The 25,179-nt window shown below is 41.3% G+C and overlaps 1 long non-coding RNA gene across 1 annotated transcript in view; it reads right to left on the reverse strand.

Annotated features, from left to right (window-relative positions):
• Nucleotides 1-1,328: 1,328 nt before the first annotated feature.
• Nucleotides 1,329-25,179, reverse strand: part of LOC118238401 — an 87,413-nt gene continuing 63,562 nt past the window's right edge. Inside the window, exon 3 of the long non-coding RNA XR_004768583.1 lies at nt 1,329-1,543. This is a non-coding gene — a long non-coding RNA (uncharacterized LOC118238401). The remainder of the gene's footprint in view (nt 1,544-25,179) is intronic.

The following is a 25,179-nucleotide window of genomic DNA, read 5'->3' on the forward strand; positions in this document are numbered from 1 at the left end:
TTTATTTGCTTGGATTCCAAGGATCACCACCTACACTGGACCAAGCCTAGAATGTTGATGACACTTCTCTTTCTTCCTTCATGGATGCAGCAGCCCATTTATCGATCAGCATGAAGATTGGTACACTGGAATAAACTTAAGTGAAGGAGTGTCCATGATGGTACAGAACTCCTCCAAATCAGCTGATAAAAATGATACAGGAACTCAGGGGTGGGTAGGAAGCAACAAAGATGAACTTCTAACTCAGGGGACAGGGAAGAGGCTGTAAGAAGACAACCCAGGAAGAGCAAGACCTCAACTGAATGGGATACTAGAAGTATGTGGACCTGGAGGTCAAACTATTCTCAAAGTTAGGTGTGTTGCCACATGCCTGTTAGCTCAGCACATGGGAGGCTGGGACAAATAGATCACAAGTTCAAAAGCTAGCTGGCGTAGCTAATGAGATACTGTGTCTAAAAATAAATAAATGAGGGAGCTGAGGGGACAGTTGAGTCATTAAAGTGCACGTTGTATAAGCATGAGGACCTGCGCTCAGACCCCATAGTAACTTGTGCCTGTAGCCCTGGCACTGCAAGGAGAGGGAAAGCAGATCCCAGGGACTGACTCACTGACCATCCAGTGCAACTAAAACACTGAGCTCCAGATTCGGTGAAAGACTCTTGAGAAGAGTCTCCCGTGGAATCTACACGGGAAAATGTTCATCGACCACACACACACAGACACACATGTCACAGACACACATATCACACACACACACACACACACACACACACACACACACACACACACACACACTTCATGTGCTTAGCAAAGTCCCCATGTGGCCAAGAGATTACTTCTCAAGCCAACAGGCTCCACAAACATTGGAAAATGAGTTCCGGAGCTGTGATTTCATTTGGGGATTAGTTTTTGCTAATTTGCCTTCACTTCTTCACACGGGACTTAAATTATGAGGCCTGTCCACACAGGTATGCCTTTACTCACAAGACCTTGGTAAAGAAAACATTTATTTCCTGCTCAGTTAAACAAGGTCCTTGCAGATGCTTGTTATCAACCTTCTGCCAAAGCCAAAACAGGCATGGGCTATGATGATTGGGCAGACTTTAAATGGGAGCATTGGATTCCAACGGGTGTGTCTCTTTGTGATCACTGATTTGGGGAAAGGTATTGTGTGCCTTTCCAGCCTGGGTTGTTCAACTTAAAATACATTTTGCATATCACTTAGGGGGAAAATAAAAGCCCTTATGAACTGCCTATAAAATTCCCAGCACAGGCTAAGTCCCATCCTCAATTATTTCATTTTTCCATTGGACCCAACTTCCCTGGAGCTTTAAAAAATAATTGAGACTTTAATTAAAGACAAAGCATATTAGTCTTTTAAGGATGGAGAAGCTGAAACATTAGCTCAAAATGAATCATAGTTGCAGGAAAGAATCAAGCTCTATTTGCAAGGGCCGATTTTGATGCCAATTCAGTAGGTATCATTTACTTCTGACATTCCATTTTAGGATGATGCTTTCATTATCTGTAGTACAGTATAACTCTGCAAAAGAAAATACATAATATCAAAATGGACATCAGGACTGTCAGGTTGCACTTCAATTATCTAGTGCACTATATTAAAAAAATATCCTGTTGCTTGCTATATATTTTTTCAATCTTTCTGAGTATATGCCTATGCTATACTGTCTACTAAACATTTACTCAGAAGGATCTGAGTAAAGCTGTCTCTGTTCTCCATAAAGCACATTCTCTGGCCATACGGATATGAGGCTGCTCTTGTGCAAATGTGTTGGTTTATCAGCTTGCTTTGTTTGTTTATGGCACCAAATATTTACCAAGAAATACACAGATGGGGCTGGAGATATGGTTCAGTGGTTAAGAGTGCTTGTTGCTCTTGCAGAGGACCAGAGTCAGTTCCCAGAACCCACATCAGGCGGCTCACAACTGCCTGTAACTCAGCTCCAAGAGCTCTAACAAGTATCCTGGTCTTTACAGAGCATGTCCTTGCACTTACTCACACAAGCACAGATAAGTAAAACTAAAGCCTCCTTAAAAAAAAAAAAAAAAGGACAGAAATACATAGTTAATTCTAGACAGTCAGATGGTAATATGCCATTTTGTGATAAGACAGCTCTTCGCAGACAGTGTCCTTAGCAGATTTCTCTCTCCTTTATCTCCTTCATCTCCCTCCCGCTCAGTCGAGGTTCTAATGCGTCCACCCAAATGGTGATGTTAAGGCTAAGACTTCCTTTAGATTCTCAGAAGCCATATCTGACACCCTCTGTCCATAGCCCTTGGTTAATTAGCTGCAGGAAGTCTATGGACTCTGTTGTGTTTGGTGAGAGAAAAAGAAAAGTGACAGCATCCTAGATAATAAAGACCTGTGCCTTCCAGCCAGTGTCTCCTTATCCTCTCTCTCTCCCATCCCATAAAAGCCCCTTGTACCTACCTGGAAGCACCAAATAAGGACCCTGTGTGTGGCAAGACCTTCCTTTTCACATCTTCCTATCTTTACCTTCATCGTGGAGACAAAAGTGGACAAGAGCAGACTAATGAACTGGTGGGGCCAAAACCAACTTCTGCACCTGCCAGATATTGTCCTGCTATGAGCATAAAGGTAGGATCGGAGATAGGATTAGGGATGGGCACATTCCACACATAAGGAGGACTCCAGATGGATAAAAGGCTATGAGTTCAGAGCTTAAGAACCTATCTGTCTAATTCCCATAAGGGACACCTCTCTACTTGCTAAAAATTCAAAATCATTTTCAAGGAACTAAAAAAATCTTACCTATGGCCACTATGAGCCAGCTCCCTGCACACACATTTCTACCCATTACTCCCAGCTCCTCCTCCAGGAGGAAGATAATCCCTGTCTCCATTTTGCAGAATAAACTGAGGTTCTCAGAAGATACTGTGATTTTTCCCAAAGACAAAAAAACAGAAAACTGACTGGGCTATGACTTGAACCAAGGGTCCATTTGACCTCTATCCATCAATGTCTATCATGTCTTCCCTTTCTCTGGGACCCACTCAATCAGCAGTAACTCCATCAGGTCCTCACAATATTAACCAGCAAAGGCCCGCACATTCATGGTGAGGGACACAAAGAAGGCTAGTGTCTTCCTAGTAGCAAAAGGGTGATCCAGACAATTTACATACACTCTCAGTCCCTAAGTTTCCTTCCCAACAAAACAGCAGTTTCTCCCTTCCAGAGTTCTGAGATGATGAAATACCATGACTATGAACCGAATTCTACACAACGCGTCAGTGTGCAGACACACCAACACTTGCTGGTACAATTATCTTGATTATTGTCATCACAGTTGGTCACACATCCCTCCATCTTTTTACTCTGGATAGCCTTTAACTTTTCAGAGCAGAATGTGGTGACAACTTTAAATGGAAAACTGTAAATAAGACTACGTGGAGAAGGGCTTAGGCCATATGTAGAGTGTCCTACAGCAGTAGGGTGGTGACAAGCAGCTTTGCCCATTTCCACTAGATGGTGCTAATTTATTACAACCCACCCACAACACTTTGCACATACATTCCACAATAAAAGAAATGTGCATGAGGGCTGGCAGGCACTAAGGTATTATTTTCTAAAGGTCACCCACTATTCCACTTCTGGCACAGGGCAAGACAGTACTCTGCATCAGACCATTCATCACTCCTAAAGAAAGGGACTCTAGGCTACTTGCTTTATTTTAGAAAGAAGATGTACATGGAGTTCTTAATCGGTCTAGATAATAAAAACCAGGAGTCAGACATAGAGGGAAATGCTGAGAAATCAGAGAGAAGAAGCAAGCCACAGCACACTTTACCTCTTTAGCATCTCAGCAGACAAGAGAGTGATTTCCTGTTTCTCCCTGCTTAATTCTGTTTTTGCCCTGGTACCTCACTTCCTGTCTGTCTGCACAGACCTCCAGACCTCTATGGTTAGCTAGTAGCAAGCTCGGTTCTCTGACACTCATCAGGCTTTATTTGTACAAGCAAGATTAATGGGGGACGTCCTACTGTATACATTGCCACAAGATGATAGCTTGAACCATTCATTGACTTTTGAGATTAAAATAAGGGGGTCACACAGTCAACAAAAGGAATCGCTTCTCTATGGCAAACACAGAGCACCATGAATTGCTGCAATATGTGAAACTGACGCCAGGGGAGATTAGTGACAGTCTGAGAAGTTTTATAGTAGGTTGTTTTCTCCATTAAGAAAAATCACCTGTCATTAAAGGACCGCAACTCAACAGTAACTGTGCTAAATTTCTCTCTGCCCAATTTAGAAAGAGTTCCTGCCTTTTCTTTACTTTCCGGTAACAATAGTCCCCCAGTCCACCCACAGATGGAAACCCAGATGCAAGGCTTTCTTTTTTTCCCCCTGCAAGGACCATTCCAGGATTCCTGGTGATTGCCACATTGTCTGGGCTTTATCTGAAATGCTTGTAGACCTGCCTGGGAACCACGGGAGAGAGGGCTCTTTGCATTCTCTCTCAGGGAGGATTCTGCTTCAGCAAATTGCATGTCTCTTTCTCCAAGTGGAAAAATCTTTTCGTGTCCATCCTCGGATTTCCCGAGAGCAGTTCAGATACCTCTTTGGAAAGGGTGGGGTGGGGGAGGAGGAGTGCTGTGCCAAAAGGAAATATCTTGTTTTCTGTCCCCATGGCCAAGAGTGATTTCAAAGGGAGCCTTTTTAGGCATTTTGTTTTAAGCTCTATCCACGCATGGCAAACAGCCCTTGAGAGCTCTATTTCTGGAGATTAAATACGAAGGAGACTGGCTTGCCCAGGCAACCTTGGCATGGTGCAGACACTTCCCATATCTCATCTTCCAGTTCACAGCTCTTCTTACACGAATTTTATCCAGTCTGTCTCCACACCAAGGTTACTTGCAGACAGGCAGGCAATTCCTATGACCCCTCATGAACACTCTATTATAAACTGAAGATTGAAAATCAGGGGACCAGTAAGATGGCTCAACAGGTAAAGGCACTTGCCACCAAGTCCAAGGACCTGGTCAATTCCTGGGACATACATTATAGAAGGAGAAAACTGATCATATAGGCTGCACATAAGCTATGGTGTGCATACACTTTGCCCACCCCCCATACACATACAAAATAACTAAATGAAAGAATAATTATTTACATAAAAGAAGCAAGTTAGGGATGAAGTTGAAACTCAAACCTAAGTCTGCAGTTTTGCTCTTGCTTTCACCTTCGTATGTCACTTGCTGGTTTTTTGGTTTGTTTGTTTGTTTTTGCCACATTTTGCTCTCTTTGTAGTCACCATCAACTACCAACTATTTTTCCTAAAACAATGTAAAATTGTTAGACTTTTATTCTGTAGAAAACAAGAAGACTGATGAACTTGTTTTATTTATAAGCTATGGGTTGCAGAGAAAACTCAAAATTTAAACTCTCCTTCTATGTAGGGGAAATTTTATAAAGACATTAGTACTGGGAAATCAACTACTTTTTCTAATTTATTTTAAATGGAAAAAGTATGTCAGTGTGGAGCATACTCATTTCCTATTCTACAGCCATGGTGGGTTAAGGATATAATTTTGGATGACAGTAAAGGCACTGGGGTGTTTTGCTGTTTTCCTTTGCTAAATGACATGATTGAAGAACAAGGAAAATTGTGTTTCTGTGGATTCACCTCCATATTTACTCTCAACCTGACTCTCATTTTCCAGTGTCTCATAGTCTGGAGAGGAAGTGCGGTCTAGTGGTCAGAAAAACAATTTAGGAGACTAGAGTTGTGGCTTCTATTCCTGTCTTACCCCCTGAGTCACTGTAAAATGCTAGAGAGTCATTTGATGGTGATGAGACTCAGTTTACTCATATGGCACTACCTAAAGATGGGACTCAAAAATAATCAGGCGTTCTGACAATGTAAAGTTAAATACAAAGTTGGCTCTAAAAAGAAACAGCATGGCACCAATACAAAACCACATGCATACATCACAAGGACGTCAGAGAAAGTGTGGATCCTCTAAATCATGCATCAAATGAAAGATGTCATCAGGGATGCTTCCAATAAGTGTTGGTTCTGCTGGTGATGGGTGATGGGTGATGGGTGATGGGTGATGGGTGATGGGTGCTGGCTGTGATCACTTCTGAAAAACTACTCAAGATGGTCAGAAAATCTCAGAGCCAGGAGTCTAGAGAAGAGAGATACCAACAACTTGCGGCAGGGGACGGGGTGGGGGAGGGGCTGCTTTCTTCTAGTCGCCAGGGAAAATATAACTGAGGAGGAGCAGCCCAGGTTCACTTGGCATTCATATTCTGAGGTGTAACAGGACCTCCCCAGGGGCAGCTATTGGGTAGGTTGTAAGATTTACTTGCATCCTTTTCCCTCCTCAAGAAGAAAGCTAGTGCACACACACCCTGTTGGATGAAAGGGTGTGCTCGGCAAAGCCACTCCAGTTACTGCTGCATACAGACTCATTTTTATTCCACCGAATGCTCTCCTGCCTGGTTTGCTGGCTGGCACTCTGTGCCAAGAGTCACCCAGGAGAAGAGAACAGAATTGTCCTCAGAATTCACTGTTTGGCTCTGGAGTCAGTGTCATTGTGTTAGCAGTTGTGGCCTTCCCAAGACAGAGCCTGATGAATTGGTAGCACACTCTATTTCTGACACTAAAGCTAGTAATAGCCGCTGTTGCTGCCATAGACTAACATCTACTTACTAAGAATACTAAGAAGCGTCAGGCACAAAGCTCTACATAACCTCGATTACCTGTCCCTCAAATGCCATAAGGTAAGAATTGTTATCTTCACTTTATAAACAGGAACTCTTAGATTGAGAAATAAGATCACAGAGTGAGAAAATAAACCTAGAACTCAGTCCTGAGGTCGTGATCTTGGCACAAGGACTGGAGAATCAACAACTTGTTCAGATTCACTTTAAATGGAACAAAGTGTGTCCATTCGGGGCAGACTTGCATCCTAGTTCATATCTGTTGTGGCTGTAGGCTATAATTTTGGATGACAGCAAAGACAACTGGGCATTTTGCTGTTGTTCTGTGCTAAGTAACAATGGGTCAAACAGGAGCTTCCTTCAGCAGCTGTTAGGGGAGAAAGGACCTGACACTCACAAGCCTTCTATTCTGAGAAGCAGACAGGGCAGTATCCATGTCCTTCGGGTATTGCACTAAGTCCCCAACTGGCCAAGCTGGCCTTAGGCTTAAAAAAGTAGGTGAAAAGCAGGGATGATCCCCGTTGCTCCACACAGCAGAGCACTCCAGGGCAGAAGAAAGAAACTGATAATTTAGGACATCAAAGATCCTGCTGATATGGATGAGTGTGAAAGAAGAGAAGGAGAAGCTATTCTAAGACACTTTACCTTCATGGAAAGTGAAACCCAATGTCCACAGACAATGGGAAAAGAACCTGCTTAAGGATCAACCACGGCTATCCATCCTTCATGAAACCATCACAAAGCCTGAACATTGGAACCACTGAGTCAAAGCACCCACAAAAGTAAAGGACACATCCAAGCAGAAGGCATCATCCAGAATACGGGAACTTCTATGGCTGGGAGCATATGAATGGAAAATCCCCAAGAGCTGGAAGGAAATTAGAGAACCATAAAACACAGATGCTCTTATCTTTATTGTGAACACTTAGCGATTTAGACTTTGAGACACGAGAGCATGAGGAATCAGGGGTATAGTTCAGTGGTAGGCACTTCACATACACAAAGCCCTCTACTTGAATATGTTACTGAAGAGAAAAAAAGCATAGAATGTGGGAAAGAGGTCATAGATGAGGTCCCAACTAGCACATTTTGAAAAGGAAAGGAGGCATTAGTTATTAATTACTCCAAGAACAATAGGTAAGTCATCCTAAGGAAACTATGGTGGGCATCACTCTAAACTTCAGAAAAATGCATGATTTAAGGAGACTAGAGAAACCTAGGTGGCCGTAACATGGATACATGCATAAAAAGGCATGCACATGTGTATATAATGTACACACAACAGATCGAATAAAGGGGTGCTGTAAGGGAGCATGCTAAGGAAATTGGCTAATGTGATTGTGACACTGATCATTAAATTGGCCTTACAGGCAAGGAATCAAGGAAAGGGTTTACCTGCTCAGAAATACTGGAAATTTCCATCTGCTACTCATGTCATCAGATAGCTGCCTGAATTTAATTTCCTTACTGACAATTTCATTTCTCAGAATGTGAAGGAAATGGCAAAGAAACTGCTACAATGGACATAATTCTCTCTAATAATGGAGAACTCTTAGGGGTTGCCATTTGTGTCTTTCTGCAGTTCTCACAAGTTTAAAAAAAAAAAAAGGAGGTAGAATTGCTCAGACCAAGGTGGCTCCAGGAGTGAAGAAACCTCTGCAAAATCAAGGAAAGACATGAAGTCAGAAATGCTAAAAGCAAGACAAGATAAAGCTGGAGCAAGATCTGAAACAATGAAGGAATGAAGGAGGCCAATCACAGAAATCACCTCAGCATTGCCCTGTGAAGAGGACTCTAAAGAAGAGAACAGCTATGAGCATTTTCTCGGATTTTTAACATGACACAAAATGAATGAATTATTTCAGATCTACCCCCATTAAACCAACTAAGTGAGGAAAAAAATAAAGAAATTTATTAGCCTATATCTTAGGCACTTTACCCAATTTTCTAAACCTCAGGTTTCTTTTAAAATCAATTCAAAAGCTGGGTGTCGTGATAAACTTTTGTACTCAAAGCACTTGAGAGGTGAAGGAGAAAGGATCAGGCATTCAAGGTAATCCTTGGCTATGGAGTTAGGTCAAGGCCAGCTTGGGCTACATGAAACTGTTTCAGAATGAAAAGAGTCTCTGAATCACTGAATGAAGGCTATAAATATAATTATATAATGTTCTGTTTATTTAAATAACCACTTTAAAGGCACCTTACCTTGAGGATGGTGGTTTCTTGATTGAATATTTATACGTAAACTACCTAGAATTTTCTGATTGTGTATTTATTTGGACTTGTTATTCAAAATCCATTGGATATAACTGAAGTAATTCACTAAATCTACAAGCTGTTGAGTTAGTAAAGTTAAGGTACCTTTTCTGTTCTTTAGCATCCCCTTCATCCAGACAGCTAATATCTGACTAGTCACCTATATGAAAAGACAAAATGAAACAAACCATCAGATGTCCCGGGAGCTATGACTGATTTTGCATAAAATACAAATAATCTAGTGAAATAAAAGATGTAACGGTCATAGAGACCATTCAGGTTCAACCCCATCTCAAGTACAGTGCTGCATCATCTAAGCAGAGTCATCTGTTGGGAAACACATGGTGTAAACATCACAAACCTTAACTATAGGGTTACATACATGCACACACATTTACACACACACACACACACACACACACACACACACACACACACAGAGCATAGTCTATTTCTTCTCAATCCACAATAAAAAAGCATGAGATTAGATTTAGTTCAAGAGAAAATGATGCATGGGAAAGACCATAAACACAGTTGGATGAGGCTGCTTGCTGCAGGCATAACACAGTGTACCCTTTTACCTTTAACTTTCTTATAAATCGAAAGAATGCATTCTAACAGTTGAAAAGCATAGTAAATACGTAAACCATTAACAGCCATTTGTAAAAGCATGCCCTGTACTCTCATGCAACTGTCAGTGCAGTGGGTTTGCTTATACTAGTGTCTTCAGAAACATGAGTGATATGCTATGAATTAGAACTATGACATGTCTAAGTGGCAGGAATTTTCCAGTTCCTCTTGAATTTTCTGCAGGCATCATTTTTATATATGCCTGTGATGGCTTGGAATTGTCAGTGTGACATCATTTAATATACCTGAAAAGGGAGTCTTAATGAAGGTGTGGTGATTTGAAAGAAAATGATCCCCAAAGGAAGTGGCACTATTAGGAGATATGGCTTTCCTGGAATGTGTATGGCCTAGTGGAAGGAAGTGTGTCACTATGGAGGTGGACTTTGAGGTCTCATATATGCTCAAGCCACAACCAGTGTCCCAGACCAGTTGCCTGTGAGATAAGATGTAAGACCCTTAACTTCTCCAGCACCATGTCTGCCTGCATGCTACCATGCTCCCAGCCATGGTGACAATGAACTAAACCTCTGAAACTGTGAGCTGCCACCTCAAGTAAATGTTTTTCCTATATATAAGAGTTGCCGTGCTCATGGTGTCTCTTTACAGCAAGAGACACCCTAACTAAGACAAAGGGATAGTCCAGATTAGGTTGGCCTGTGGATATGTCTATGTGGGATTCTTGGTTAGTTTGGTTGAAGTGGAAAGACCCACCCAATGTGAGTGGCTCCATTCCCTACTCAGGAAATCCTAAACTGTATAAGAGTGGATAAATCAAGATGAGCACTGGCATTCATGCATGAATCCATTGCTCTCTGCTCTCAACCACAGATATAATGTGATTAGGTACTTCAAGTTCTGCCACCCTTACTTCTCTGAAATTGTAGCATGAAAAATAAAAGATACAATGACTGATATTGGGGTTCAAGCTTCAAGCTAAAGACAAGAAAAGCAAAGCAGCTGGCCACTCTCACCTCTACTGAAAGGTAATACTGGCTCCTCAGACTGCATTCCCAGACTGTTATGCTCTCCTCAGTGTGGCTGGAGAATCCTGAGACTTCAATGCCTTCCTATCCTCAATGTGGCTAGAGAATGAATGCCAGCTCTAAAACCCTGTTCCTGTATTAAATACTGCTCATGAGTGCTGGAATTAGAGGTGTGTGATCCCAAGTGCTGATATCATCTTTGCATTAGCTGTTTCTTTTCAGGACTGGATATATTTCGTGTAGCTCCACGTGGTCTTGAACTAACAGATCTGTCTAACTCTACCTCCCAAGTGATGGGATTAAAGGTATGTATGTACCACCACCACAGCCTGGCTTCTAAAGCTTGTGGCTGACTTTATTTTCTGAATCCAGCTTTAATAAATCATAAATAATATATCACCACATGAAAGGATGGACTCTAACCCAGAACTGTAGCCAAATAAACCTTTTCTTCCTTAAATTGCTTTTGTTGGTGCATTTCATAACAGCAACTAAAAGTAAAACTAAGACAATGGCATTGCCCAAGGAGTCATTATCCAGAATATGACCATACACAGAGGGTAGAAAAGCTTTCCGTTTCAAGCATTGTCTACAGAAGAAATAATAAGTAACTGTGTGAATGTATAATTGGCAAAAACATTTGAAATTTGTTGTAAAAAGTGTTTGGTCTTCCATCTTCTCTCAATCTTTCCATGGATTACTGCCTTCTCTGATTAATTGGCATATTAGATTTGATATTTGTGTTCATTACCAAACATCCTGCTATAGTCATATCTAATCATCCTCTGTTGGCAGATGATATTGCTCTTTGTCAATTTCATTCCTATTTGAGGATTGAATGGTGCTAGGGAGTTGCTTCTAAGCAGGTAGTGTCACCCATAAAGAGCAGAGTGTGCATAATCTCTGAACCAACACTTTGAATGACAATATGTTCCTAGCTTGATATCAACCATGAAAGAAATATTGGTGTGTGCGTGTGTGTGTGTGTGTGTGTGTGTGCGCGCGCACGCGCGCGCGCGCACACACACACACACACACATGTGCACGCGCTTGCAAGTGCATGCTTTCATATGCCTATATATGTATAAGTAGTTACGAGCTTGGAAGCAAGGGCTTTATACTCACTAGGCAAGGGCTCTATTACCGAGCTATACCGCCTCTACTCATAAAGAAATATATTTACACTAAGAAATCAGTAAAGACTATAAATAAATTCTTTGTTAAATATTCACAAGGACACTACAGTGTTCTCAGCCACAGTCATATGAGTTGTTGTAGCCAATGACATGAGAACAGTGGCCTCCATCACTCACATGCAATTCTAAAAGCCAGCATGTGTTTGACATGGTCCCTCTGACACTACTACTGGCAATGCTCCACCTAGCACCCATCCCATCAGCACAAATCCTACCATGAAACACCACAGTGATAGCCCATGCCAACCAATAAGAAGGTAGGATATGAACAGAGCAGCTCTTTGTATAGAGCCACTCCAGTGTGGAGATTGTCTCTTATGTAGCCTAATCTTGTTTTCTCTGTCCAACTACAAACACTCTTGCCTCAGATAAGTATCTTTACATCCCTGAACCCCATTTTTCTCATCTCCAAAATGAAGGTATTGAGTGCTAGCCTCCTGCCAACTGTAAAATCTATGAAGACGTTACCAGAATTAACACTAAGAAGATGAAGATACCCCATTCCAACGGAAACAATCTCAGTTGCAGTTATGAGCCATATATCTAAGTCTAGCACTCCGACAATGAATCTCTTTGAACTCTACTTTTATTCCTCCATAAAATGAAATGAAAAGATGGAACCAGTTAACTTTTAAGAATTTAAACTATTAAAAATAATCTTATTCAGAGACTCCTGCTGATGAAAATACAGAACATTCATATTTTAAAACAGAGCTTCCCAAAGCTGAACATGAAATATGATGACTCATTGGAAAATCTTCTAACATGGATTCTGATTCAGTAGGTCTGGGATGAGCAAGAGTTTGGCATTTGTGAGTTCTCAGGAGATGTGCATGCCACTGGCTGGTGGACAACCAAGGTTTCTCTGGAATGAATGAGCCTCATTTTACTCAAGGAGGAACATTCTGATGACTGCTTTGTCATAAGGCCAAATTTTGAAGCAATCACACAGAACAAATAGGACAAAAGGGACCTGTATTGAGAGCTTAAGATATCAGTTTTTGTCTCCTCATTACACCAATTTGCCTACGGTGATAATACATTTGTTTTGCTTTGGGGTTTTTTTATTTTTTTTTTTTTGGTTTTTTTTTTCGAGACAGGGTTTCTCTGTGGCTTTGGAGGCTGTCCTGAAACTAGCTCTTGTAGATCAAGCTGGTCTTGAACTCCCAGAGATCTGCCTGCCTCTGCCTCCCAAGTACTAGGACTAAAGGTGTGTGCCACCATCTCCTGGCGAATACATTTGTTCTTGATCTTGAGAAAAACATCACAAAGGAGATCAGGGCTTGACTCTGTTTCCTCTGCAGACTAGCATTACCAGAATCAAATGGGACATGTCAGCTTCATCAGAGGATGACATTATCAAGGGCAGCCAAGCACTCAGGACACTGTTCTGTGACATCCATCTCTAGCATCTGCCTCCAGTCCATGCAGGTCTGGCATACAGGTGGGTCAGAATATTCACAGAAAAGGTCAATACTAAAGGGAAACCACATCAGAGGAAACATCCACTCAACTTTAATTCCCAACAACCAATGAGAAGTTGATGGATATTCACTATGAACACGTTCCTGTCTCTGCAGCATTCTGAGCCCACATTGGAACTCACCATCCTCTCTAGTTGCTTCCTGAACTACTCATCACTCTCCAGAGAAGCAGAAACAGCAGAACCATGGTTGTGTGCAGAGAGAGAGCACTCATTGAGGACCTGGGTTACCCCTTACACAAGCTGGTGAGCTGAAGCCCACAGGGACCTGTGCAGTTCTAGTAAAAAAAAATCAGCAAATAGGGCCAGCTGGCCAGCTCAAGCCCAAAGAGAGGACATATGGCCAGTAGGAATTCTCTTCCTCAGGGGAGAATAATGGTTTTAAGTTCTTTACCCAACCAGGTAGGGTCCACTCCAACAGCAGGGAGTCCATATTGTCAGTCTACATGCTTGAATGTGACTCTCTGCTTTAAAGTCACCATATAAATACCCTAGAATACACAAATATCTGGGTACTCCATGCCCCAGGCAAATAAGCACATAAATTTAACAACTGTGGTCCCTTTTGAATCTGTTTCCTATGAAGCATTAGAATTTCTCATTTTGAAAATATTAGTAACTTAATAAAAATACAAATCTGCTAAGGAGTTGAATGGAAGCTTCTTCAAATGAGATGAGATGACAAAGAGCAAATAGACATCCATAAGGATGGCCAATCCACGAGTCAATAAGGAAATGTAAAATGTACCACAATGCAACAGCTTCGCAGGTGCTCAATGACTACCCAGATGTAAGAACTGAAGCAGCAATTGACAGGTAATGGCCACTGGGGGATGGGCACCATTCTTCTTGAGGTATCACCACTAGTGTCCGTGTTCTGGTGAATGCTCCCACACCCAGGGTCATGTAAGAGACCCTAATTAAACCTAGTTTGTCACTTAGGAAAAACAGAGATGAAAGTCATACAGGGACCTTTTGGGAAGAATAAAGAATCTATATGTATTGAGAAAGTAATAAAAGAGGTTAAGGGGGATGAATGTGATCAAACTACATTATATGTGTAGTGAGATATCCACCCCGCCCATACCTGATGCACTGACCACGCCCATTTGGTCATGGTCTCAGGTGAGGTATTGACAGAGGGAGGACTAGATCTGGGGTCCTGGACTCTAGAGCTTTCTCTCTTGCTTCTTGGCGGGTCACAGAAGAGCAGCCTGTGAGGATCCTTAGAGCCAGAACCTGTGGCGGCCATCTGTTTCTTCTGTAAGTGACTTCTCCCCGAAAAAAAGTTATTAATATTATTAATCAATATTTAATATTGATACCTAGTCCAATAAAACATTATCCCTTCCTCCACATATATGCATGTATGAAACTGACAAAAACTAAATAAAAATATTTCAATGTTCTAATTGAAATAGAATTATGTCATTTCCTCCTCTTTTTCCTCCTTCCAACTACCTTCCCTCATGCTCCTCCCATGTTCCCACCCACTCTTAAGTTGATAGTCCCCTTTTTTATTACTGTTAGACACACACACACACACACACACACACACACACACACACACACACACACACGCATATAATCTCCTGAGTCTATTTTAGTTGTTGTGTGTATATGATTTCAGAGCTGTCCACTCTGCATTGGACTAACAGTAAGGGTCTTATCCCTCAGAGAGACTAATTCTTCCTCTCCAAGAGACATTAGTTACCTGTAGTTCTTATGCTAAAAGTGGATACAGTTTTTTCCCCTTCCACATTAACACATCTGTTGATACTGTAGACTGTTCCAGTCTTGCTTATCCAGTCATTTCTAGGAGAGACTGCTTCACAACAGTCTTAGTGATATTCTGGCTTTTACAGTCTTTGTTCCCCTCTTCCAAATGTTCCCTGGGCTGCAGATGCAGTAACTGTGATACAGATGTATCCACCGGGGCTGAGTTTCCCCATAATCTGGTGATCTCTGCATTGTGCCCAGTGCCTTTCTGTAGAAACACTAGCTGGTTGAAATAATGCAAGAGAAATAAATTAAAGGGATACAAATAGGAGAAATAAAATTATCCAAATCTCCAGGTAATATACATAAGAGATTCCAAAAATTCCACCAGAAAACTTCTAGAAAAAAATCTACAATTTCATCAAAGTGGAAGAATAAAATAACAACTTATAAAACTCAACAGCCATTCTGAACACCAACAAACACACAGAGAAAGATATCATGGACACACTCCCATCTAAGTAGTATCAACGACAATAAAATTTATCTTGGAATAAGTCTAACCAAGGAAGCAAAAGACTTTCCAATGAAAACTTCAAATCCCTGAAGAAATAGCCTGAGACACTAGACAATGGAAAGACACCCCATGTTCCTGGATCAGTAGAATTAATGTTGTTAAAATGACCAATGTTCCAGAACCAATTTAAAGACTCAATGCAATCCCAAACAAAATTCACACACCATTCTTCACATAAACAGAAAAAAAATCCCCAAATTCACATGGAACCAGAAAAGAACCCAGATAATCAAAGCTACCCTGAGTGAAAAAAAAAAGATTAATACTAAAGGGATTGCTATTCCAGATTTCAATATATATTATAGAGCTATAGTCTTAAAAAAACAATATGGTACTGGCACAAAAACAGACATATAGACCAATAAAATAAAGTAGAAGCACTTAGTTGACAAAGAAGATAAAAAAAGCCACCCACCAGAGAAAAGATAGTATCATCAATAAATGGTACTGAGAAAACTAGCTGTCTACAAAGCAGAAGCATGAAATTAGACCCATACCTATCACCCTGCACAAAAATTAGATCAAAATGAATAAATGACCTCAATTTGAAACCTGAAATGCTAAAACTGCTCTAAGAAAATATAGGCAGCACTGTACAAGAAAGATATAGGTATAGGAAGGCCTTTCTGAACAGCACTCCATTTGCCAAGAAATCAAGGCCAAGAACTGACAACTGGGACCTCATAAAATTGTAAAACTTCTATACAGCTAAGGCAACAACCAATCAAGTGGAGAAGAATAGGAAATAATCTTTGCCAATGTGGTGGTTGGAATGAAAATGGCCACCATAGGCCAACAAGAAGTATCACTGTTAGGAAATATGGCTTTGTTAGAGTAGGTGTGGCCTTGTTGGGGCTGGGGGTTAACTAGGGGTGCTTCCATGCTTCTCACTATGATGGTAATTGACTAAACCTCTAAACTATAAGCCAGTCCCAACCAAATGTTTTCCTTTGAAAGAGCTGCCATGATCATGATGTCTCTTCACAGAAATAGAAACCTGAACTACGACAGCCAGGTACATGTCTGACAGGATTAATGTACAGAATATATAAAGAACTCAAAAACTAATTCAAAGAAACAAGTGACCTAATTTTTAAAATGGGTTAGGGATTTAAATAGAGACTTCTCGATATAAGAAATAAAAATAGCTAAGGAATGCCCTGAAAAGTGCTATCATTCTTAGAAATTAGGAAAATACAAACTAAAACAACTTTGAAATTTCATTTCACCACAGTCAGAAAAGCTATGAGCAACAAAACAACTGGCATCCAGTACTATTGAGGTTTGTTGGTGGAAATGCAAGGCGGTGAAACTACTCTGGACATCAGTGTGGAGAATCAGCAAAGGAAGAAAAGCAAATCTACCATATACCCAGCTGTGCTATTCCTTGCCATATGCCCAAAAGGCTTGATGTCCTGCTCCACAAGTACTTGCTCATCAATTTTCATTACTGTCCTATTCATAATAGCTAGGTGATGGAAACAATGTAAATGTTTCAGCAGACAACTGGATATGGCTTATATATACTGTGAATACTATTCAGCTATAAAGAAAAAGGAAATCAGAATTTGCAGGTATATGGATGGACCTAGAAAAGATCATACTGAGTGAGGTAACACAGACCCAGAAAGACAATGTTACTTGTTCTCTCTCATCTATGGTTCTTACCTCTAAATTCTGAGATGTGGGTATACAACATGGATTAAACACAGAAACCAGGAAAACATGAAGAGACCAAGAGGGTGGGGCACAAAATGGGAATAGAAAGATACAGGTGATATGAAGTGGGAAACAGAACAATGGAAGGGGACTCCAACTGAGGAAGATAAAGGGAGTTCAACACATAAGAGAAAGTAGGGACAAGAGACAAATAACACCAAGATTGTTTAACAAGACCTCAAGGAATCATATTATTTTATGTATACCTGAAATTAAACACAATACATTTCAGTGTATATACACAAATACATATGTAGATGTTAAACCACTCACGCTGACAATGATCCTCACAAGAGCCATAAACTAGCCAAAACCTCAGTATCAGGCCTGCTCCTTTTGAGTAGTTGAGACCTTACATCTTATCTACAAGGACTAGGCAAATGGAATAGGCTTTTGAAATGTCAAAGCCCACATCCTGTGACACACCTCCTCCAACAAAGCCACACCTCCTAGTCCTTCCCAAACAGTTCCACCAACTGCATACTAAGCATTCAAATATGCAAACCTATGGAGGCCATTCTCATTTAAACCACCATAACCAAGCTTTGGAAATAGCTCATTTTATTTTGCTTCTTTGGTTGCTTCTTTGATTGGTTAGTTTTTCAAGATAGTTCTGACTGTCCTGGAACTCTCTGTAGACCAGGATAGCCTCAAACTCAGAGATCTGCCTGCTCTGCCTTCCCAAGGCCTGGGATTAAAGATATGTGCCACCACTGCCTAGCTGGAAATATTCCTTTTATTTTTTTATTTTTTTTAGTTGTTTATTTTTTTATATATTAGAATTACAAACAAGATTGAATTACATGACAATCCCAGTTCCCTTCTCCCTCCCTTCCTCCCCTACCACCCCCCCAACTAGAATCCTACCTATCATATGTCCTTTCTTCTAATCTACACCTGACTCAAAATTTCTGCTTCCTCATGTTCTCTGCATCCTTCCTTTTCTTCCCTTCTCATTCTTGTAGCTCCCTCCCCCCTCTTCCCATGTTCTCTATTTGCTCAGGGGATGGTGACCCTTTTCCCTTCTCCAGGGGAGAAAGTTTGTCTATTTTAGGGTCCTCCTTGTTTACTAGTTTCTCTGACAGTATGGATTGTAGGATGGTAATCCCTTACTCTATGTCTAAAATCCACATATGAGTGAGTACATATCATATCTTTTTGTGATTGGGTTACTTCACTCAGAATGATTTCTTCTAGTTCCATCCATTTTCCTGCAAATTTCAAGATTCCATTGGTTTTTTTTTTTTCTGCTGAGTAGTACTCCATTGTGTAAATGTATCATGTTTTCTCCATCCATTCTTCAGTTGAGGGGCATCTAGGCTGCTTCCAGTTTCTGGGAAATAGTTCCTTTTAAAAACACTTGCCTAACATATGTGTGATTCTAGGTCTGATCTCAGTATTGAAAAAAATCCACTCATGTGATAGCATTAAGAACAACCCTTGGCCTGATACTATGTACACCAAAGATGACCTAGAATTCATGGCTATCCTGCTACTTCCTACTCCCACAGGCTGGGATACATCCTTTTAGAATTTATTTATTTTATTATTGAATTGAAACTAGGCTTCCTATGTGTATTCTAGGATTCCTTCCTCTAAGTATAAGAGCCTCCTAGAACCATGGGATGAGTAGGATCATCTAACTTGACTTTGAACCTGAGACTTCAGCCATTCTAGTCTGTACCAGCTGTATGTAATTCTGCCCCAGCTGCACCTACCTGATCTTATGGTCAAAGGAGTTCCCACAGAATTTAGAGCATTCTATATACAAAGATATAAGGCTGTCTTCTTTGGTGTTAAATTGAGACTTTCTGGTATGTCTGTGTGGTGGTTTGATCAGGAATGGCCTCCATTGGCTCATATTTGACTTTTTGGTCATTAGAGAGGCACTACTAGGAGGTGTGGCCTTTTCATAGTAGGTGTGGGCTTGTTGGACAAACTGTATTACAAGAGTTGCCATAGGGGGAGGGCCTAGGCCCTGCCCCAAATGACTTGACAGATTTTGATGGGAGGGAGAAGAAAATTAGATCATTTCTAATTTAAATAAAATGTATAAAATCATTTCTATTTAAATAAAATGTACAAAATTGTTTCTGTTTAAATAAAATTTATGAATAAAAAGAAAAAAAAGAACAGCTCTTAGGAGATCATGAGTGGGATAACCTTCACATATATAATTAGAGCTCATCTAAAGGTGGCATAAGTTATTTTGCCTTTTTCTCCCACATGAGGATAAAGAGAAGTCCCCATACATGAACCAAGAAATGGACCTTAAGGATTCCAAATAATAATCCTCTTTAGCATTTAGCCTCATTACTGTGAGAAATAAAATTTCTTCTGTTGACAAGCCTCCAGGTTTGTGGTATTTCATTATAGCATTTGCAATGGACTGAGACAGTGTGGTCCCCAGAAACAAGCAAACTCACAAAGATAGAAATAATAAATATTTTCAGAAATTGGAGCTATCAAAATCAAAAGATGACAATAATTAGAATAGTAAAAATGGGTTCTAGTCAGAAATATTATAATAAAAAAGAAACTTTAGCATAAAAGAGAAACTCAATTCCACAGGCACTAAGATAAAGAGGAAGCTCACAGCCACAGAGTGGGTAGCAAGGCAGTGACTAAGAAATTACTAAGAAGAGACATGAGAGATTCACAACTGACCCAGCATGATTCTGGCTAAGATCCGGCCACAGTAACCAGACGTCACCTGGAGGACAGTGGAGTGGAGTCGTGAAATTTTATCAGATACTCAGGGGCCTCAGATATTGAGGGTGGAGAGTTCCCTCAAAACTGACTTATCAGGATTCTAGCAAATGATGCAATCTTGACAAGGACAGGTATCTAGGCCAAGGTCAAGGTCTAGTCTTGAAATTGACAAAGAATACAACTAAAGCGACTCCAGGAGAGTCACAGAAGTGAGATGAAGACCTAGCATACAGTGGGTGCAAAGTTCTATTCAAGGAAAATGGTTACTGATAGCTACATGGCATTGTGGGTGCATTCAGCCTCAGCCACCTATGCACATCAAGACTGTAGAAAAGGTACATGTACGTTATGTGTATGTCTCCATAGTAAGAAAAGCTCCACTGTAAAGAATGTTGCACATTGCAGGAGCTTTCAGCATAAGGTCTTTTATCTGACTGTACAGGAAGTACAAAAGCACTAAGCCCCTGGGACTGTTTCCACCCAGTGCCATCAGAGAAACATGGTAGATGACATCCAGATTCCTGCATCCTCCAATGGGGTAACTGAAGATGTTCTACACCCCTTCCTGCATTTCCTCTGGAGAGCTGGTCTCTAGGTGTCTAGAGTGGTAGCTGGTTTATGACATGCCCCTCTGGTAACTCCTAGCTTTCCTGCACTTTTTCCCCAGACACTTTCCTAGGACCACCACCCTTCTACTTACATCCAGTCCCCTGTCTCAAGGTCAGCCACATGGAAACCCAAACCAGATCACATGCTGATCTCAAGGCTGCTTGTGTCACTGCATCTCATCTGGGGTAATAACAACAGCATCTGGCTGAAGCTCCACATTAAATAAAATAATAGATGGCTGAGAGACATATTCAGTGTCGTGGCACAAGAGACTCCCACTCACAGGTTCTATAGCCAGCCCCCCTTTGTCCCTGTTTTGGTTGGAAAACCTATAACTAGAGACCCCCACAGTAGGTGCTCCAACATTAGCTATGTGAAACCACTGTAGTTTTTTGAGGAGTAAGATAGCAATAGACATTGTATTTCAGCAACTTAGTCTAATGTTAGCACGGGAAGGATAGCAATCCCCTATTCCAGTCACCTGGAAGAAAGAAGCAGTAATTTAGACGTTCTGATCCAAATACATTGGGAAACACAAGACCAAATGAGAGAGAAGATGGTTCTATCAGGGATCCCCAACCCTGTCAATAACTGGCCACCCTGAGACTGAACAAAGGTCCAGGAAGAGCAGGGCTGGGGATTAGGGCATTCAGCCCTCGGCAGGGTGCAGATGGCACACAGTAGCAGACAGAGCCCAAACCACAGGCAGGAAGTCGCCTCTGTCTGCAGCCCTTTCTAAGGTATTTATACTCCCCACTGTGGCCAGCAAACATAACTGGTGTGACTTGGATGAAATTTTAATTACACAGGATTTTAATGATTTAAGTTGCTGTGGGTGGAGAGGGGAAGCCAATAAATAGACAGCAAAGGTTCACCCAAGTACAGCCATCTATTTCCCTACAGGCTCACAGGAAAACCAGCTACCCTCCACACCCCCAGAGGAAGGTCTCGAGGTTCATGGTCCAAGGTAGTAGAGAGCCACATTGTAATCTGCTGGCCACGGCACTGGCTTTGTCAATATGCAGCCTCACCACAGCAGTGCAACAGGTTCACAGGTCTGGAATTGATCACCTTGCTATAAAAAGGATTATGGAGAAAGCTGTCATCTTTCCACCCCTCCCCCTTCCCATTCACTGTTCTCCCCATTTGTCCCTCTCTCCATTTCTGCTCTTTCCTTCAGAATGAGGTTTCCCCTCGCTTCTCTCTATTGTCGTGAAGTATGACAGAGGAGAGCACGCTGTTCTGCACTGCATAAGCCCTCCGTCAGCCTACACACACCAAGGAAGGATGGGCTGCAGTGTCCTCAGCCCACTAAGGACCCTGACGAGACTTTCACCCAGCACTGACTGCTGATGCATTCCTGGATCATGCAAGAGTAGCAATACCAACAAGCTCAAAAGGCCCTAGCTTTAATTAGCATGCGGCCTTATTTGGCAGACAAATACTATCCAACTACCACAGTGGGTGTTACAGGATGGCTAAATGGGCAATGCCTCGACAAAACATGTATTTCCATTCCAAGCATTTACTTTAAAAAAATAGCTGCTGAGGTTGATATCTTAATTAAGGCCATAGTAACTGAGGAATATGACAGTGGTTTTATCCTGAAATCACTGGTGGTCTGGCAAAAGGTAAGATGGAGTCAGAAGCACAGACTTCTGGGAATTCAGGAAAGTTTCAAACAACATTTGGTTTGGACTTAAGAGAATATACAGGACTTTCACACAGAAAGCGAAAGCATTCTGAGTAAGGTGAGCAAAGAAAGAAATGTACGAGGTAGCAGCATCCAGAGTCAAGAAGAGTTTCGTTTCTGCTAGTGTATGGATGCTAAAAGAGGGACCGTTGTGTTTTAAACAATGGCAGAGGAAGTGAACATCCGAGTACCTAGTCCTGTCCTCAAAGATTAGCACCTAGAGAAGTTAAAAATCTTTCCCAAGATCAGAGGGCAAGTCAGAGCCTATGCCAGCTCCCAGTCCAGGGCCCTGCACTGTGTGTGGCTATTTCACAATCAGAACTGAGCCTCGGGGTACCAATCTGGCAGCAGGCTAAGGAACAGATCCTACACGGGAAGGCTGTGGGCACTGGGCAGCAAGGTGGCCTTTACAGTTTCCAAGAAATGAATAGTAAGAACCTGGGCCAAGCTCCTGCCAGTGAAGGCATGAAGGAGGTAGGAAGCCAAGAGGAACTGTGGAGGGACATGTGAAGGACAAGATGACTGTTTGGATGTGTAGCAGGGAAGGAGGACAGTGGATCCCACGGTGACAAACCCAAGTGACAAGGAATGCCTTTAATGAGCAAAGGAACTTGCCCACTCTTTCCTTAGCCCCAGCAGTGTCCTCTTCCTCCATTCCTGGGAGGTTATCCTGACTCCCACGCCCATGATCCACACAGCACCAGTGTTCTCCAATACATGACAACATTCACACTGTGAGCCAGCCCCCTTTTTACTCCCCCTCTCTACTTTCTGCAATTTCTTGTCTCTGCAGACTCTTAACACTTACTGTTTGAGTATTCACAAACCCCTGATAAAGTAACTGTTTTCTACATTTGCATTTCTTTTTTATTTCACATTAGTGACATATGACAAAAACCAGTCCAAACATGTTTAAGTGAAGAAGGGACCTTACTGGTTCATAAAATTGAAATGTTTGAAGCCATATGTGGCTATAATACACCAAGACTCAAGGCCTTCAGGATTCTAAATTATCTCCCTGTGTCTCTCTGTCTCTGTCTCTCACTTTTCTTCTCTCTCACTCTCTCTCTCTCTCTCTCTCTCTCTCTCTCTCTCTCTCTCTCTCTCTCTCTCTCTCTCACACACACACACACACACACACACACACAAACACACACACTAGAAGATCTACAGTTTTCATGGCTTTACTTCTATGTGTAAAACCCAACAGTCAGATGGCCTCCTAGCTCTATTTTTACATTTGCATTTCTTTTACATTTGCAAGTTCTAACAATTGTGATAAAAATAGTAGAATTGGGCCAGTGAGATCTCGGCAGGTACAATGCCTGCTGTCAAGCCTGATGGCCTGAGTTCAATCCCCATGACATACATAGCAGAAGGAGAGAACTGACTCCTGAAATCTGCTTTCTGGCCTCCACATGCATACCGTGGCATGCTTGTGTGAATCCTTGTGATCTTGGGTAAATACACATATGTATTCCATGGCATGCTTGTGTGAATCCTTGTGATCTCAGGTATATACACACATGCACACACACAACACTAAATATAATTTTTTTAAGTGCTGAGATTTTAGTGCATTGAACCCAATAGGATGACATTCTATAACCAATCTGAGGGAAGGAACGCACTGATTGGTGAGTCTGGCTGGAGAGAAACAAAGTTTAGAATAATCCACACAAAACTGGGAAAATCAGAGTATACCATAAGGAACTCAAAATAAGACCACATAATTGTGGGCAATACAGAAGAAGAGTGAATGCCATTGAGGAGAAACAAAATGTTTTTCTCATCACTTGCACATATTCCCATCTAGCCACATCCTTAATATTTTAATCCAGTGGCCTGGTTTCCCTTGGCATACTTGGACTCCTCATTAGAAACTGTCTTCTAAACACACTGCTTCTGTTACAAAGTCTATACATTAAAAGATGTGACCAGTTTCATCAATTATATAACATCATATGTATTTTTTAAATAACCTTACTTAACCACGTATCGCTTAAACATTGCATAAGGATTCCACACAAATCAATCAGAATGGCCTGTGCTTCTCTAAGAACTTAAGTGATCTTTATTGATTAAAAACCCCACTCAAATGAAATATTACAGTACTGAGAGAGAAATGGCTTACTGCACGTCCTTCCGATTATTTGTCAAAGCTACTGTGTTTAATAGGCAATTTTAATCAAGCCAAGTACCTATTAAGTTACTTAAAGATCGAAATACTAAATAGTAAAAATTTCCCTGACCACCCATGCATTAATCCACCTGTTTTCCCACACAGTCTCTAGTGACTTCTGAAATGATCCCAGGAGAGGATGTCCCTACCCTAGAGAATCCCCAAGGTTGGGATCAGGACACGGGAAGGAACTGCTGTAGAAAAGGAGAACACTTTAAAAGTTAAATTGAGCATTCTTTTTGTTAGTAAAGAACCTCACACAGTTTCAAGCCAGATTCCAAAGCCCTCCGTTTTAGTGAGTGCCGTGGTCCCAGCAGCCAGTCTGTTGGCTGTCTTTACTGCATTTCCTCCAAGTGTACAGGAGGAAGAATAGTTGGCTCCTCTGCCAACAGGTAAGGTTAAACGGAAAGATTTTTTTTTATAGTCAGTCATAAAAATAAACAGTTAAGAATTTTGTTTTTGTTGAAAATACACCACCAGATAGGCAGAGGTCAACCTTAGCATAATCATAAAACAGGGAGAAGTGAGTGGCCTTGGTTCCTGGAACAAAGGCGCTCCTTGTGCTGGGGCACTGTCGTAACACTAGGTAGGCACTCTGGAAAAACACGATGCAACTCTAAACCTCAGACTATTTTCATCATTGTCACTGCTAAAACACACAAGGATATTCGATAGAGACAGCAAGAGGAAGAAAAATAAGAAAACAGG

The sequence above is a fragment of the Cricetulus griseus genome, chromosome 2, assembly GCF_003668045.3.
Source record: "Cricetulus griseus strain 17A/GY chromosome 2, alternate assembly CriGri-PICRH-1.0, whole genome shotgun sequence".
NCBI lineage: Eukaryota > Metazoa > Chordata > Mammalia > Rodentia > Cricetidae > Cricetulus > Cricetulus griseus.